Source organism: Oncorhynchus kisutch, linkage group LG11, assembly GCF_002021735.2.
Source record: "Oncorhynchus kisutch isolate 150728-3 linkage group LG11, Okis_V2, whole genome shotgun sequence".
NCBI lineage: Eukaryota > Metazoa > Chordata > Actinopteri > Salmoniformes > Salmonidae > Oncorhynchus > Oncorhynchus kisutch.
The window spans coordinates 8,589,534-8,609,521 of NC_034184.2; the positions used below are offsets into that span (position 1 = coordinate 8,589,534).

A 19,988-nucleotide genomic window follows, 5' to 3' on the forward strand; every position below is an offset into this window, starting at 1 on the left:
TGGAACAGAATGATACAGTTAGTTATTGACAGTCGAGACATTTCTTCTGCAGCTTGGATTAATTTAGAGCAACAGCTAAGAAGCATCGACTGTCAATAACTAAATGTATCGTTCTATTCCAACCCTGGTCACTGACTGACTGTATCATTCTGTTCTAACCCTTCTGTCACTGGCTGACTATTGTTCTGTTCCAACCCTTCTGTCACTGGCAGATTGAAACTCTCTCCGAGTCTCTCCTGCTTGATCTCGGATTTCTCGCTCTCTCAAGATTTCCAGACATCTTTAAGCCAAGGGGACGTTTGAAGCTTGTACTCTTTTCACCCGGCCGTTCTTCTGCAGGTACTGGTTTGTGTGTAAATAATGACCTAAAGAATCTCACGCCCATCAGAGCCTTCTTACATCTACCCCATTAAGCTACATCCGGTCCATATGTCACCAGTCACTTGTATTATTGCAACACTCAAAGCATGCTGTGACTGATCACTGTGTTCAGAACTTCATTTGTGATTAGAGTCAGGGGCCCTGATAAGTCTACAGCCCTGCCACGAGGATATCATTTACTGCTTACATGCTCTGGATTTCACAGCAGACACTTTGATCTGCAACCTGGCAGCATTTTGACCTATGGCTCAATAAGCCTGATGATATGGGCCATTTCAGAAGCTGATGATACGGGCCGTTTCAAGAGTGTCTGCTTACCTAAGCCAATCTGTCTTCGTGTCACCATTGACCCCGCAATGAAATAAGATCTCAAAACATAATGGTGTGGGGTGGACAGTAGCAAAGTTGGCAGCTTTTAATGGGATAAAAGTTACTGTCCCCAGATAGGCCAGCAGCCAGCAATAAGGCCCAGTAGGCACATGAGTAGGCCTAGGTGACGTCAACAAGGGTTTCAATGTGGCTGCTAGGCGCCATCCAATCATTCTCATGTTTTAAAACCACAGCGCACGCGTGCACACACACAACGACACACCCTCTAGTCTCTGAGTATTCGTGTATTCATACCCTGTGGATGAATGGGGCCTCAGGGAAAAAGCAACGTCACCCTTGAAAACATTTACATCTCTGACAACAAAGGCCCATTCAACTGAAAAGGCAACTGTAGCAGCAGAGAGAACAGAGGGGGTTTTGAAAGATGATATGTTAACCCAGTTCTTCTCCATTCAAAGGACAGAACGTCCCTAAGGACAATTCAATGATCTTCTTGTCTGCCTACTGTGGTTTAACCTCTTTATTCAGTACCTTCAGAAAATCTGTCCTCAGTCATAAGGATTGTTAGTGTGTGGGGAGAGGTTTTGCACCCTCAACAAAGAATTCCCCTTTAGACAAACACAAGGACAACTGTATTGACTAAGACTGAGCATGAATGACTGAACAAGGGGTTTGGAGAAGTAGAAAGTTTATAATGGAATTTCCATCTTCACCTTTTCACCAACAACTAAAACACTAGCCATTATGAAGAGCTAACTGCTCCAAAACAACCATGCAAATGAGCTCAACCATCACCGCTTTCAAGGGTCACAATTGTGCAACCGCACATTGTGCTGTTGTGGCTAAGGAGATCTCTTAAGGAGGACAAGCTTTCTTTACTGCAGTGATCCGTCACTACCTATTACATTATTACACAACTCACTATGCATGAGACCACAATCCTCCAGTCAGTTTGCCGGCCCGCCTGCCTCTCCTCTATGTGCCGGCCCGCCTGCCTCTCCTCTATGTGCCGGCCCGCCTGCCTCTCCTCTATGTGCCGGCCCGCCTGCCTCTCCTCTATGTGCCGGCCCGCCTGCCTCTCCTCTATGTGCCGGCCCGCCTGCCTCTCCTCTATGTGCCGGCCCGCCTGCCTCTCCTCTATGTGCCGGCCCGCCTGCCTCTCCTCTATGTGCCGGCCCGCCTGCCTCTCCTCTATGTGCCGGCCCGCCTGCCTCTCCTCTATGTGCCGGCCCGCCTGCCTCTCCTCTATGTGCCGGCCCGCCTGCCTCTCCTCTATGTGCCGGCCCGCCTGCCTCTCCTCTATGTGCCGGCCCGCCTGCCTCTCCTCTATGTGCCGGCCCGCCTGCCTCTCCTCTATGTGCCGGCCCGCCTGCCTCTCCTCTATGTGCCGGCCCGCCTGCCTCTCCTCTATGTGCCGGCCCGCCTGCCTCTCCTCTATGTGCCGGCCCGCCTGCCTCTCCTCTATATGCCGGCCCGCCTGCCTCTCCTCTATATGCCGGCCCGCCTGCCTCTCCTCTATATGCCGGCCCGCCTGCCTCTCCTCTATATGCCGGCCCGCCTGCCTCTCCTCTATGTGCCGGCCCGTCGGCTTCTCTCTCTCATTCAATGTGCAGGCCGACAGTGCCTTCAGAGAGTATTCATACCCATTGACTTCAAGCCGGAATTCCATATTGATTAAAGAAATCTAAAAATCTCACACACACACACACACACACACACACACACACACACACACACACACACACACACACAATACCCCATGACAAATTAATTACAGAAATACACTATATATACACACAAAAGTATGTGGACGCTCCTTAAAATTTGTGGATTTGGGTATTTCAGCCACACCCGTTGCTGACAGGTATATAAAATCGAGCACACTGCCATGCAATCTCCATAGACAAACATTGGCAGTAGAATGGCCTTGAAGAGATCAGTGACTTTCAATGTGGCACAGTCATAGGATGCTAACTTTCCAACAAGTCAGTTCATCAAGTTTCTGCCCTGCGAGAGCTGCCCTGGTCAACTGTATGGATGAATCTGGGTTTTGCAGATGGTCTGGGGCTGTTTTTCATTGTTCAGGCTCGGCCTCTTAGTTCCAGTGAAGGCAAATCTTAACGCTTCAGCATACAATGACATTCTAGACGATTCTGTGCTTCCAACTTTGTGGCCAAAGTTTGGAGAAAGGCCCTTTCCTGTTCCATCATGACAATGGTTTGTCAAATTCAGTGTGGAAGAACTTGAACGGCCTGCACAGAGCCCTGACCTCAACCCCATCGAACCCCTTTGGGGTGAATTGGAACGCAGTCTGCGAGACAGGCCTAAACGCCCAACATCAGTGCCCGACCTCACTAATGCGATTGTAGCTGAATGGATGCAAGTCCGAACAGCAATGTTCTAACATCTAGTGGAAATCCTTCCCAGAAGAGTGGTTGTCGTAGCAGCAAAAGGGGGGGACCAACTCCATATTAATGCCCATGATTTTGGAATGAGATGTTCATCGAGCAGGTGTCCACATACACTACCAAAAGTATATAATTTACATAAGTATTCACACCCCTTTGCCGTGACACTCCAAATTGAGCTCAAGTGCATTCAATTTATTTTGATCATCCTTGAAATGTTACTACAACTTGACTGGAGTCCATCTGTGGCCAATTCAATTGTTTGGAAATGATTTATAAAAGAAAACACACCAACAGTTGACAGTGCATGTCAGAGCAGAAACTATACCATTAAGTCCAAGAACTGTCCATAGATCTCCGAGAGAATTGTGATGAGACTTATCTGCGGAAGGATATATAACCATTTCTAGAGTATTTGAAGTTTCCAAGAGCACAGTGTTCTTCACCATTGGGAAATTGAAAAAAAATATTGAACTAACCACACTCTTACTAGAGCTGGCCATCCGACCAAACTGAGCAACCGGGCAAGAATAACCTTTGTCATGGAGGTGACCAAGAACGCAATGACCACTCTGACAGAACTACATATTTCCTTGGCTGAGATGGGAGAACCTGCCAGAAGGAGAAGTCTCTACCGCGCTTCACCAATCTGGCCTTTATGGGAGAGTGGCCAGACAGAAGCCAATCCTGAGAAAAAGGCACGACAGCACGCCTGGAGTTTCCAAAAAATGTATGTGAAATTCTGAGCGCATAAGCCAAAAGATTCTGTGGTCTGATGAGATAAACATTTAACTCTTGGGCTGAATGACAGGCACAGCTCATTACCCGTCTAACACCATCCATGAAGAATGGCGGTGCCAGCATCACGCTATGGTGATGCTTTTCAGCGGCAGCGACTGGGAGAATGGTAAGGATAGAGGGAACAATGAATGGAGCCAAATACAGGCAAACCTTGATGAGAACCTGCTTCAGAGTGCAAACAACTTTAGACTGGGGGTGAAGATTTACATTCCAACAGGACAATGACACCAAGCATACAGCCAAAGCAATGCTGGAATGGCTGCCGAACAAGAATGTGAAAGTCCTTGAGTGGCCCAACCAAAGCAAAGACTTGAATCCCATTGAAAATCTGTGGAAAGACTTGAAGATAGATGTGGAGCAGCAGTGAACAGCAAATTTAAGAGGTTGACAAAATCTGAAAGGAAGAAAATCCCCAAATCCAGATGTGCGAAGCTGATACAGACATACTTAAGATGATTCAAAAAGGTGTAATCACTGTCAAAGGTTTTTCTACAAAGTGTTGACTCAGGGGTGTGAATACTTATCGTACCAGTTTGGACACAACTACTCATTCCATGGTTTTTAATTATTATTACTATTTTCTACATTGTAGAATTATAGTGAAGACATCAAACCATGAAATAACACATATGGAATCATGTAGTAACAAAAAAAGTGTTAAAACAAAATATATTTTATGAGATTCTTCAAAGTAGGCACCCTTTTCCTTGGTGACAGCTTTGCACACTCTTGGCATTCTCTCAACCAGCTTCATGAGGTAACCTGGAACGCATTTCAATTAACAGGTGTGCCTTGTTAAAAGTACATTGTGGAATTTATTCCCTTCTTAACAATCAGTTGTGTTGTGACAAGGTAGTGGTGGTACAGAAGATGGCCCTATTTGGTAAAAGACCAAGTCCATATTATGACAAGAACAACTCAAATAAGCGAAGAGAAATGACAGTCTATCATTACTTTAAAACATGAAGGTCAGTCAATCCAGAAAATCAAGAAATTTCAAGTACAGTCACAAAAACCATTAAACGCTGATGAAACTGGCTCTCATGAGGACCGATACAGGAAAGGAAGACCCAGAGTTACCTCTGCTGCAGAGAATAAGTTCATTAGAGTTAACTGCACCTCAGATTGCTGCCTAAATAAATGGGTCAGAGTTCAAGAAACAGACATCTCAACATCAGCTGTTCAGAGGAGACTGCATGAAATCAGGCCATCATGGTTAAACTGCTGCAAAGAAACAACTACTAAAGGACACCAATAAGAAGAGACTTGCTTGGGCCAAGAAAGACGAGCAATGGAAACTAGACTGGTGGAAATCGGTCCTTTGGTCTGATGAGTCCAAATTTGAGATTTTTGGTTCCACCCGCCATGTCTGTGTCAGACTCAGAGTAGGTGAACAGATGATCTCCACATGTGTGGTTCCCACCATGAAGCATGGACGAGGTAGTGTGAAGGTGCTTTGCTGGTGACACTGTCTGATTTATTTAGAATTCAAGGCACACTTAACCAGCATGGCTACTGCTGCATTCTGCAGTGATACGCCACCCCATCTGGTCATCAAAATATATTTTGATTTGTTTAACACTTTTTTTGGTAACTACATGATTCCATATGTGTTATGTCATAGCTTTGATGTAAATAGTAAAAATAAAAAACAACTCTTGAAGGAGTAGGTGTCCAAACTTAACTGGTACTGTATGTAAATTAGATATTAATTAATTACATTTGCTAACATTTCTAAAAATAAGTTTTCCCTTTGTCATTATGGGGTATTGTCTGTAGATGGGTGAGAGAAAAAAATAATTTAACACATTTTGAATTCAGGCTGTGACACAAAATGGAAGTGGAATAAGTCAAGAGCTATGAATACTTTCTGAAGGCACTGTATGTCCTTGGCTTTGCTCTCCTGCAGTATACCAACCCACTTGTATAATCATAACACATTAAAACAACAAGTTACTTGTCCAATTCTACTGTTAATATTATATACACGTTGACATTTTCAGTAAGGCTGACAAAAGCAAGGTATTACTACTGATGCATAAGATCACTGTCAACAACAGCAGTTGAAGGTACTACCTGGCAATAGCCTACACTGACACAGTGCCCACAAGGCCAGGCAGCAGCCAACCAGGGAGACTTGGCAGCATGGATCCACAACAGAGTGCCCTGTCCTGGACTACAGTCCAGAATTCTCACGTGTCCCTTCCTAGCTAATTCTCTGGCCATGTCTCCATGGCGACTTCAGCACTGCCTGGCTGCCCAGCTAGCTAACTTCCTATCTGTCTGAAAGGCCCTTATCCCCCCCAGGGTGACATCTTTTACTAATGGCTTCACCCTGGCTCCCTTAGAACTTTGTCTCTGTCCCAAATGGAGCCCTATTCACTAATATATATATATATATAGTCCATTAGTTTTGACCAGGATTCATACACACAATAACCCATTACCAAAGACATGGCATTGAGTAAAGCCAGTGTGTCTATGTATGTGGATGACTCAACACTATACACCTCAGCTACTGCAGCAATTGAAATCACTGCAACACTTAACAAAGAGCTGCAGTTCGTTTCAGAATGTTTGGCAAGGAATAAGTTAGCCCTAAATGTTTCAAAAACTAAAAGCCTTGTATTTGGGACAAATCATTCACTAAACCCTAAACCTCAACTAAATCTTATAATGAATAATGTGGAAATTGAGCAAGTTGACCTGACTAAACTGCTTGGAGTAACCCTGGATTGTAAACTGTCATGGTCAAAACACGTTGAAACAACAGTAGCTAAGATTTTTTTATTTCACCTTTATTTAACCAGGTAGGCTAGTTGAGAACAAGTTCTCATTTGCAACTGCGACATGGCCAAGATAAAGCATAGCAATTTGACACATGCAACAACACAGAGTTACACATGGAATAAACAAAACATAGTCAATAATACAGTAGAACTAAAGAAAACAAAAACATACATACAGAGAGTGCAAATGAGGTAAGATAAGGGAGTTAAGGCAATAAATAGGCCATGGTGAGGAGGTAATTACAATATAGTAATTAAACAATGGAATGGTAGATCGGCAGAAGATGAACGTGCAAATAGGGATACTGGGGTGCAAAGGAGCAAGATAAATAAATAAATAAATACAGTATGGGGATGAGGTAGGTAGGTAGATAGCCCATCTGTAAACAGCCCATTTATGTACAGGTGCAGTGATCTGCTCTGAAAAGCTAGTGAGGGAGATTTGAGTCTCCATCTTCAGAGATTTTTGCAGTTCATTCCAGTCATTGGCTTGGAAGGAAAGACGAACAACGGAGGAATTGGCTTTGGGGTTGACCAGTGATGGGGAGAAGTATGTATGTATGTCCATAATAAAGTGCTACTCTGCCTTTTTAACAACACTAATCAACAAGGCAGGTCCTTCAGGCCCTAGTTTTGTTGCACAGCTGGCACTTAAATGTACACATTAATAATATGCGTGCCAATCTCTTCTGGCTCAAAGTGGAAGAGATATTGACTTCATCACTACTTGTTTGTGGTGAATGCACCAAGCAATCTGTTTAAACAACTAGCACACAGCAAAGACACCCATGCATACCCCACAAGATATGCCACCAAGGGTCTCTTCACAATCCAAGTCCAGAACAGACTACGGGAGGCGCACAGTACTACATAGAACCATGACTACATGGAACTCTATTCCACATCAAGTAACTAACTGATGCAAGCAGTAGAATCAGATTTAAAGAACAGATTAAAAATACACTTTGTGGAAGAGTGGAGACTGAAGAGACACACACACAGGAACAGACACATGCACTCTACACACATACATTGTAATATTGTTGTATGGTGGTATGATACATTTTGTATTGTATATATGTAGTGGTGTAATATTGTTGTATGGTGGTATTATACATGTTGTGTTGTAGACATGTAGTGGTGTAATATTGTTGTATGGTGGTATTATACATGTTGTATTGTATATATGTAGTGGTGTAATATTGTTGTATGGTGGTATTATACATGTTGTATTGTATATATGTAGTGGTGTAATATTGTTGTATGGTGGTATTATACATGTTGTATTGTAGATGTGTAATATTGTTGTATGGTGGTATTATACATGTTGTATTGTAGATATGTAGTGGTGTAATATTGTTGTATGGTGGTATTATACATGTTGTATTGTAGATATGTAGTGGTGTAATATTGTTGTATGGTGGTATTATACATGTTGTATTGTATATATGTAGTGGTGTAATATTGTTGTATGGTGGTATTATACATGTTGTATATATGTAATGGTGTAATATTGTTGTATGGTGGTATTATACATGTTGTATTGTATATATGTAGTGGTGTAATATTGTTGTATGGTGGTATTATACATGTTGTATTGTAGATATGTAGTGGTGTAATATTGTTGTATGGTGGTATTATACATGTTGTATTGTATATATGTAGTGGTGTAATATTGTTGTATGGTGGTATTATACATGTTGTATTGTAGATATGTAGTGGTATAATATTGTTGTATGGTGGTATTATACATTTGAATTGTAGATATGTAGTGGTGTAATTGTCACGCCTTGGTCTTAGTATTTGGTGTTTTCTTTAATTATTTGGTCAGGCCAGGGTGTGACATGGGTTATTGTGGTGTGTTTTTGTCTTAGGGGTTTTGTGGGGTGTCTACGTAGTCTATGGTTGCCTGAGGCGGTTCTCAATCAGAGTCAGGTGATTATCGTTGTCTCTGATTGGGAACCATATTTAGGCAGCCATATTCTGTGAGTGTTTTCGTGGGTGATTGTTCCTGTCTTTGTGTTTGCACCAGTTAGGGCTGTTTCAGTTTTCGTTATTTCATTTAGTTATTTTTGTAGTTTCTGCATGTATAGTTTTTCCTTCATTAAAATATATCATGAATCATCATCACGCTGCATTTTGGTCCGATCCTTGTTCTACCTCTTCGTCAGAGGAGGAGATAGAAGAAAGCCGTTACAGTAATATTGTTGTATGGTGGTATTATACATGTTGTATATATGTAATGGTGTAATATTGTTGTATGGTGGTATTATACATTTGTATTGTAGATATGTAGTGGTGTAATATTGTTGTATGGTGGTATTATACATGTTGTATTGTAGTGGTGTAATAATGTTATATGATGTTATTATACATGTTGTATTGTAGACATGTAGTGGTGTAATATTGTTGTATGGTGGTATTATACATGTTGTATTGTAGATATGTAGTGGTGTAATATTGTTGTATGGTGGTATTATACATGTTGTATTGTATATATGTAGTGGTGTAATATTGTTGTATGGTGGTATTATACATGTTGTATTGTAGATATGTAGTGGTGTAATATTGTTGTATGGTGGTATTATACATGTTGTATATATGTAATGGTGTAATATTGTTGTATGATGGTATTATACATGTTGTATTGTAGATATGTAGTGGTGTAATATTGTTGTATGGTGGTATTATACATGTTGTATTGTAGATATGTAGTGGGGTAATATTGTTGTATGGTGGTATTATACATGTTGTATTGTAGACATGTAGTGGTGTAATATTGTTGTATGGTGGTATTATTCACGTTGTATTGTAGACATGTAGTGGTGTAATATTGTTGTATGGTGGTATTATACATGTTGTATTGTATATATGTAGTGGTGTAATATTGTTGTATGGTGGTATTATACATGTTGTATTGTATATATGTAGTGGTGTAATATTGTTGTATGGTGGTATTATACATGTTGTATTGTAGTGGGGTAATATTGTTGTATGGTGGTATTATACATGTTGTATTGTAGATATGTAGTGGTGTAATATTGTTGTATGGTGGTATTATACATGTTGTATTGTAGACATGTAGTGGTGTAATATTGTTGTATGGTGGTGTTATACATGTTGTATTGTATGTATGTAATGGTATAATATTGTTTTATGGTGGTATTGTACATGTTGTATTGTATATATGTAGTGGTGTAATATTGTTGTATGGTGGTATTATTCACGTTGTATTGTATATATGTAGTGGTGTAATATTGTTGTATGGTGGTATTATACATGTTGTATTGTAGATATGTAGTGGTGTAATATTGTTGTATGGTGGTATTATACATGTATTGTATATATGTAGTGGTGTAATATTGTTGTATGGTGGTATTATACATGTTGTATTGTAGTGGTGTAATATTGTTGTATGGTGGTGTTATACATGTTGTATTGTATGTATGTAATGGTATAATATTGTTTTATGGTGGTATTGTACATGTTGTATTGTATATATGTAGTGGTGTAATATTGTTGTATGGTGGTATTATACATGTTGTATTGTAGATATGTAGTGGTGTAATATTGTTGTATGGTGGTATTATACATGTTGTATTGTAGTGGTGTAATATTGTTGTATGGTGGTATTATACATGTTGTATTGTAGATATGTAGTGGTGTAATATTGTTGTATGGTGGTATTATACATGTTGTATTGTATATATGTAGTGGTGTAATATTGTTGTATGGTGGTATTATTCACGTTGTATTGTATATATGTAGTGGTGTAATATTGTTGTATGGTGGTATTATACATGTTGTATTGTAGATATGTAGTGGTGTAATATTGTTGTATGGTGGTATTATACATGTTGTATTGTAGTGGTGTAATATTGTTGTATGGTGGTATTATACATGTTGTATTGTAGATATGTAGTGGTGTAATATTGTTGTATGGTGGTATTATACATGTTGTATTGTATATATGTAGTGGTGTAATATTGTTGTATGGTGGTATTATACATGTTGTATTGTAGATATGTAGTGGTGTAATATTGTTGTATGGTGGTATTATACATGTTGTATTGTAGTGGTGTAATATTGTTGTATGGTGGTATTATACATGTTGTATTGTAGATATGTAGTGGTGTAATATTGTTGTATGGTGGTATCATACATGTTGTATTGTATATATGTAATGGTGTAATATTGTTGTATGGTGGTATTATACATGTTGTATATATGTAATGGTGTAATATTGTTGTATGGTGGTATTATACATGTTGTATTGTATATATGTAATGGTGTAATATTGTTGTATGGTGGTATTATACATGTTGTATTGTATATATGTAGTGGTGTAATATTGTTGTATGGTGGTATTATACATGTTGTATATATGTAATGGTGTAATATTGTTGTATGGTGGTATTATACATGTTGTATTGTATATATGTAGTGGTGTAATATTGTTGTATGGTGGTATTATACATGTTGTATTGTAGATATGTAGTGGTGTAATATTGTTGTATGGTGGTATTATACATGTTGTATTGTATATATGTAGTGGTGTAATATTGTTGTATGGTGGTATTATTCACGTTGTATTGTATATATGTAGTGGTGTAATATTGTTGTATGGTGGTATTATACATGTTGTATTGTAGATATGTAGTGGTGTAATATTGTTGTATGGTGGTATTATACATGTTGTATTGTAGTGGTGTAATATTGTTGTATGGTGGTATTATACATGTTGTATTGTAGATATGTAGTGGTGTAATATTGTTGTATGGTGGTATTATACATGTTGTATTGTATATATGTAGTGGTGTAATATTGTTGTATGGTGGTATTATACATGTTGTATTGTAGATATGTAGTGGTGTAATATTGTTGTATGGTGGTATTATACATGTTGTATTGTAGTGGTGTAATATTGTTGTATGGTGGTATTATACATGTTGTATTGTAGATATGTAGTGGTGTAATATTGTTGTATGGTGGTATCATACATGTTGTATTGTATATATGTAATGGTGTAATATTGTTGTATGGTGGTATTATACATGTTGTATATATGTAATGGTGTAATATTGTTGTATGGTGGTATTATACATGTTGTATTGTATATATGTAATGGTGTAATATTGTTGTATGGTGGTATTATACATGTTGTATTGTATATATGTAGTGGTGTAATATTGTTGTATGGTGGTATTATACATGTTGTATATATGTAATGGTGTAATATTGTTGTATGGTGGTATTATACATGTTGTATTGTATATATGTAGTGGTGTAATATTGTTGTATGGTGGTATTATACATGTTGTATATATGTAATGGTGTAATATTGTTGTATGGTGGTATTATACATGTTGTATTGTATATATGTAATGGTGTAATATTGTTGTATGGTGGTATTATACATGTTGTATTGTATATATGTAATGGTGTAATATTGTTGTATGGTGGTATTATACATGTTGTATTGTATATATGTAGTGGTGTAATATTGTTGTATGGTGGTATTATACATGTTGTATTGTATATATGTAGTGGTGTAATATTGTTGTATGGTGGTATTATACATGTTGTATTGTAGATATGTAGTGGTGTAATATTGTTGTATGGTGGTATTATACATGTTGTATATATGTAGTGGTGTAATATTGTTGTATGGTGGTATTATACATGTTGTATTGTAGATATGTAGTGGTGTAATATTGTTGTATGGTGGTATTATACATGTTGTATTGTATATATGTAATGGTGTAATATTGTTGTATGGTGGTATTATACATGTTGTATTGTAGTGGTGTAATATTGTTGTATGGTGGTATTATACATGTTGTATTGTAGATATGTAGTGGTGTAATATTGTTGTATGGTGGTATTATACATGTTGTATTGTATATATGTAGTGGTGTAATATTGTTGTATGGTGGTATTATACATGTTGTATTGTAGATATGTAGTGGTATAATATTGTTGTATGGTGGTATTATACATTTGAATTGTAGATATGTAGTGGTGTAATTGTCACGCCTTGGTCTTAGTATTTGGTGTTTTCTTTAATTATTTGGTCAGGCCAGGGTGTGACATGGGTTATTGTGGTGTGTTTTTGTCTTAGGGGTTTTGTGGGGTGTCTACGTAGTCTATGGCTGCCTGAGGCGGTTCTCAATCAGAGTCAGGTGATTATCGTTGTCTCTGATTGGGAACCATATTTAGGCAGCCATATTCTGTGAGTGTTTTCGTGGGTGATTGTTCCTGTCTTTGTGTTTGCACCAGTTAGGGCTGTTTCAGTTTTCGTTATTTCATTTAGTTATTTTTGTAGTTTCTGCATGTATAGTTTTTCCTTCATTAAAATATATCATGAATCATCATCACGCTGCATTTTGGTCCGATCCTTGTTCTACCTCTTCGTCAGAGGAGGAGATAGAAGAAAGCCGTTACAGTAATATTGTTGTATGGTGGTATTATACATGTTGTATATATGTAATGGTGTAATATTGTTGTATGGTGGTATTATACATTTGTATTGTAGATATGTAGTGGTGTAATATTGTTGTATGGTGGTATTATACATGTTGTATTGTAGTGGTGTAATAATGTTATATGATGTTATTATACATGTTGTATTGTAGACATGTAGTGGTGTAATATTGTTGTATGGTGGTATTATACATGTTGTATTGTAGATATGTAGTGGTGTAATATTGTTGTATGGTGGTATTATACATGTTGTATTGTATATATGTAGTGGTGTAATATTGTTGTATGGTGGTATTATACATGTTGTATTGTAGATATGTAGTGGTGTAATATTGTTGTATGGTGGTATTATACATGTTGTATATATGTAATGGTGTAATATTGTTGTATGATGGTATTATACATGTTGTATTGTAGATATGTAGTGGTGTAATATTGTTGTATGGTGGTATTATACATGTTGTATTGTAGATATGTAGTGGGGTAATATTGTTGTATGGTGGTATTATACATGTTGTATTGTAGACATGTAGTGGTGTAATATTGTTGTATGGTGGTATTATTCACGTTGTATTGTAGACATGTAGTGGTGTAATATTGTTGTATGGTGGTATTATACATGTTGTATTGTATATATGTAGTGGTGTAATATTGTTGTATGGTGGTATTATACATGTTGTATTGTATATATGTAGTGGTGTAATATTGTTGTATGGTGGTATTATACATGTTGTATTGTAGTGGGGTAATATTGTTGTATGGTGGTATTATACATGTTGTATTGTAGATATGTAGTGGTGTAATATTGTTGTATGGTGGTATTATACATGTTGTATTGTAGACATGTAGTGGTGTAATATTGTTGTATGGTGGTGTTATACATGTTGTATTGTATGTATGTAATGGTATAATATTGTTTTATGGTGGTATTGTACATGTTGTATTGTATATATGTAGTGGTGTAATATTGTTGTATGGTGGTATTATTCACGTTGTATTGTATATATGTAGTGGTGTAATATTGTTGTATGGTGGTATTATACATGTTGTATTGTAGATATGTAGTGGTGTAATATTGTTGTATGGTGGTATTATACATGTATTGTATATATGTAGTGGTGTAATATTGTTGTATGGTGGTATTATACATGTTGTATTGTAGTGGTGTAATATTGTTGTATGGTGGTGTTATACATGTTGTATTGTATGTATGTAATGGTATAATATTGTTTTATGGTGGTATTGTACATGTTGTATTGTATATATGTAGTGGTGTAATATTGTTGTATGGTGGTATTATACATGTTGTATTGTAGATATGTAGTGGTGTAATATTGTTGTATGGTGGTATTATACATGTTGTATTGTAGTGGTGTAATATTGTTGTATGGTGGTATTATACATGTTGTATTGTAGATATGTAGTGGTGTAATATTGTTGTATGGTGGTATTATACATGTTGTATTGTATATATGTAGTGGTGTAATATTGTTGTATGGTGGTATTATTCACGTTGTATTGTATATATGTAGTGGTGTAATATTGTTGTATGGTGGTATTATACATGTTGTATTGTAGATATGTAGTGGTGTAATATTGTTGTATGGTGGTATTATACATGTTGTATTGTATATATGTAGTGGTGTAATATTGTTGTATGGTGGTATTATACATGTTGTATATATGTAATGGTGTAATATTGTTGTATGGTGGTATTATACATGTTGTATTGTATATATGTAGTGGTGTAATATTGTTGTATGGTGGTATTATACATGTTGTATATATGTAATGGTGTAATATTGTTGTATGGTGGTATTATACATGTTGTATTGTATATATGTAATGGTGTAATATTGTTGTATGGTGGTATTATACATGTTGTATTGTATATATGTAATGGTGTAATATTGTTGTATGGTGGTATTATACATGTTGTATTGTATATATGTAGTGGTGTAATATTGTTGTATGTTGGTATTATACATGTTGTATTGTATATATGTAGTGGTGTAATATTGTTGTATGGTGGTATTATACATGTTGTATTGTATATATGTAGTGGTGTAATATTGTTGTATGGTGGTATTATACATGTTGTATTGTAGATATGTAGTGGTGTAATATTGTTGTATGGTGGTATTATACATGTTGTATATATGTAGTGGTGTAATATTGTTGTATGGTGGTATTATACATGTTGTATTGTATATATGTAATGGTGTAATATTGTTGTATGGTGGTATTATACATGTATTGTATATATGTAGTGGTGTAATATTGTTGTATGGTGGTATTATACATGTTGTATTGTATATATGTAATGGTGTAATATTGTTGTATGGTGGTATTATACATGTTGTATTGTATATATGTAGTGGTGTAATATTGTTGTATGTTGGTATTATACATGTTGTATTGTATATATGTAGTGGTGTAATATTGTTGTATGGTGGTATTATACATGTTGTATTGTAGATATGTAGTGGTGTAATATTGTTGTATGGTGGTATTATACATGTTGTATTGTAGATATATAGTGGTGTAATATTGTTGTATGGTGGTATTATACATGTTGTATTGTAGACATGTAGTGGTGCAATATTGTTGTATGGTGGTATTATACATGTTGTATTGTAGACATGTAGTGGTGTAATATTGTTGTATGGTGGTATTATACATGTTGTATTGTAGATATGTAGTGGTGTAATATTGTTGTATGGTGGTATTATACATGTTGTATTGTATATATGTAGTGGTGTAATATTGTTGTACGGTGGTATTATATATATTGTAGATATGTAGTGGTGTAATATTGTTGTATGGTGGTATTATACATGTTGTATTGTATATATGTAGTGGTGTAATATTGTTGTACGGTGGTATTATATATATTGTAGACATGTAGTGGTGTAATATTGTTGTATGGTGGTATTATACATGTTGTATTGTAGATATGTAGTGGTGTAATATTGTTGTATGGTGGTATTATACATGTTGTATTGTAGTGGTGTAATATTGTTGTATGATGGTATTATACATGTTGTATTGTAGATATGTAGTGGTGTAATATTGTTGTATGGTGGTATTATACATGTTGTATTGTAGATATGTAGTGGTGTAATATTGTTGTATGGTGGTATTATACATGTTGTATTGTAGATATGTAGTGGTGTAATATTGTTGTATGGTGGTATTATACATGTTGTATTGTAGTGGTGTAATATTGTTGTATGGTGGTATTATACATGTTGTATTGTAGTGGTGTAATATTGTTGTATGGTGGTATTATACATGTTGTATTGTAGTGGTGTAATATTGTTGTATGGTGGTATTATACATGTTGTATTGTAGATATGTAGTGGTGTAATATTGTTGTATGGTGGTATTATACATGTGGGCTAATACATAGAAAGAGGGCTGTCAAACAGGGCTAATACATAGAAAGAGGGCTGTCAAACAGGGCTAATACATAGAAAGAGGGCTGTCAAACAGGGCTAATACATAGAAAGAGGGCTGTCAAACAGGGCTAATACATAGAAAGAGGGCTGTCAAACAGGGCTAATACATAGAAAGAGGGCTGTCAAACAGGGCTAATACATAGAAAGAGGGCTGTCAAACAGGGCTAATACATAGAAAGAGGGCTGTCAAACAGGGCTAATACATAGAAAGAGGGCTGTCAAACAGGGCTAATACATAGAAAGAGGGCTGTCAAACAGGGCTAATACATAGAAAGAGGGCTGTCAAACAGGGCTAATACATAGAAAGAGGGCTGTCAAACAGGGCTAATACATAGAAAGAGGGCTGTCAAACAGGGCTAATACATAGAAAGAGGGCTGTCAAAAAGGGCTAACAAAGAAATAAGGTTATACATATAAATAGGGCTGTCAAAAGTATTGCATAATGTAGAGAATAGGGTGCCATTTGGCAATGGTTCTTAAACCTCTCTTTGGGGACCCCTAAAGAATTGTGTTGTAGCCTTGAACCAGCACACCTGATTCACCTAGACACAGGCTTGATGATTAGTTGAATTAGGTCTGCTAGCTGTGGAATAAAACAAATACATGGAACGTCTGGGGCTCCCAGAGGAGAGGGTTCAGAACCAGTGCCATATGGGACACATGTCTCAGTCCCTGCCTATTGGGCTCAGAGGGGAAAACAACACAACTGCTACACTAGAGGGGGAATGGAATACGTTAGAAAACATACATTGGATGTGATGCATCATTAGAACACATTCATACTTAGGAAAAAAGACCTGTGTGTACTCCTTTAATAACAACTATCCCACTATCCATAGACAGTCAAAATTGTCTATCGTAAAAATTCAAGAAAACAAAAGTGAATTTAAGTTTAGGGTTAGGAATAAGGTTAGCAGTTTGGTTAAGTTTAAAATCAAACTTTAAGAGAAATTGTAGAAATAGGCAGGGTCTATGACTTTGTGGCTGTGGTAACTAGTGACCACCTTTTACAGATGTAAAAGGTAGTCACTAGTTACAGATGTAGGATCTTAATATGATCACTTTAGTTGCTGTGAATTTCCCTGCACCGCAGGGAGTTTCTAGTTCTAGTTCTAGTTTTAAAAAGGTGTCTAAAGTTATCAATATCCACTTTGAATACATTGATTTGCTCAAAAAAATAAAAAGAATTGATCAACCCCTACAGAAATTCCCATTAATTTGAATCAACATAATAAATCACATTTCCTGGAAGCTACAGTACTTTGTACACAATCCACAAGCAATTCAAAACAACCTTCCAAACTGCTTGCTTATTTGTAGCCCCTTCATTGGGGTGGCAGGTAGCCTAGTGGTTAGAGCGTTGGACTAGTAACCAAAAGGTTGCAAGATTGAATCCCAGAGCTGACATGGTAAAAATCGGTTGTTCTGCCCCTGAACGTGGTACTTAAGCCACTAAATCTGTATGCCGTCATTGAATTTGTTCTTAACTGCCTAGTTAAATAAAAGGTTTTAAAAAAGATGTGCATTTTACTAGGGCCGAGACAATATTCTTTCTATGGTAAAAAAGAAAACACGAAGCAGACCCGACTCTTTGGCCATTAAAAACCTGCTGTATGTAAAATATTGTGTGATATAGGTTGACAAATAAATATAAAAAATAAACATAATTATGTTTGTTTCCAACATAAGGGCTGCTTTCGATTTTTTTTTTCCCCTTGTCGCGGCACTAATGAATATCACGATACTGGTATCGTCCCGGCCCTTCAGTTTACATTGAGCATTAACTAGACTGCAATAAAAATACCAGTGAAAATGAAAGCCATTTGCTTCTTTGCCTGGGACGTCATGCATGGGTTTGAGTAGTCACTGGGGATTTCACTGAGCCCAGCTGTATGGCCCATAATATACTGTTCCACACACAAATACACAGTGGTTCTAAGAACACCGCTGGGGAATGGATTATATCAAAGTGATCTTTCAAAGATCTCTAGCCTTTTGCAGGACCCAAGAGAGACTTGGTGGGCAAAACATTTTAGTGCCACCCACCCTTGATGGCAGAGAGAAAAACATATGTTTTAAAGTGAATTTCCTGCAATTCTACTCATTTTGCCATGACTTAAGCTATGTTAATGATATCTGATTGAGAGTGACTAACAAAATCAATTGGGGGCCCCCCTGGAGGTCAGGGCCCTGCGTGTCTGGTCAGTATTCTTAGTGGGCTGGGTCCCTCAGTGACTGCTTATGCCAGGTGCCAGCTCTGGTAACGTGGCCAGCCCAGTACAACTAGGCGTGTCCCTGTACTGTGAATCAGGCACATCTCCATCGACCTCTTACTCTGCTAATCCTCCTGGTTCACAAGCCACAATCCTCCAACTATGTTCCACACATATTACGCTCTTCACACCTCTCTCTTCCTCAGAGTATGCACACACATAAGAGGTTTTGGAAATGTCATCCATGTAGCCAAGTCAAGTCAATCTTCCGTCGCTCCTTCCTTTCACAGCTAGACTACCTAGAGAAACAAGCACACACTGCAGTCCAAAACCATGCTAGTTTTATTTTGGGGTCCTTTTAATTTTTCAAAGGAAAGACGGAGAGAGAACATTACTTATTCACTAGGCCGAAGGGAGGGAGGGTACTGGTTGTGTAATGTAAATAGAGTTAGTGGATCTTACACAACTGCAGAGTCACTAACATACTGTATGCCCAGTTAGATATTCAATTCTAACTCGGCATAGTCACATTTTAGTTTATATTAACAATATCATAAGAAATAAACAGCTGATATGCTTGTGCCATAAGTTGTTAGCTGTATATCACCACAAAAATCAAGTTTCCTTTCAGTGTTCCACAACCATCACTCATACCACATGTTCCGAATGTGTCAGACATATTTGTGCAACTACTTCAAATCAAATCGTATTTGTCACATGCGACGAATACAATTGTAGAACTTACCGTGAAATGCTTACTTACAAGCCCTTAACCAACAATGCAGTTAAGAATAATGTAAGAAAATAGTTAAGAAAATATTAACTTTTTTTAAACAAAAAAGTTCAATAGCAACAAAATAACAATAACGAGGCTTTATGCAGGGCGTACCGGTACAGAGTCAACGTGCAGGGGAACACGTTAGTCCAGGTAATGTAGATGTAGAAAATGGTGGGGTAAAGTGACTATGCATAATAAACAGCAAAAAAGGGCGGGGGGGGGGGGCAGTGCAAATTGTCCGGGTAGCCATTTGAATAGCTGTTCAGCAGTCTTATGGCTTGGGGGTAGAAGCTGTTGAGAAGCCTTTTAGACCTAGACTTGGCGCTCCTGTACCGCTTGCCGTG

The 19,988-nt window shown here is 37.3% G+C and overlaps 1 protein-coding gene across 1 annotated transcript in view; it reads right to left on the bottom strand.

The window, feature by feature from the left end:
- The window catches only part of LOC109900072 (cdc42 effector protein 4-like), a 46,639-nt gene that overhangs the window by 7,154 nt on the left and 19,497 nt on the right, over positions 1 to 19,988 (bottom strand). The gene's annotated exons all lie outside the window — the stretch shown is intronic.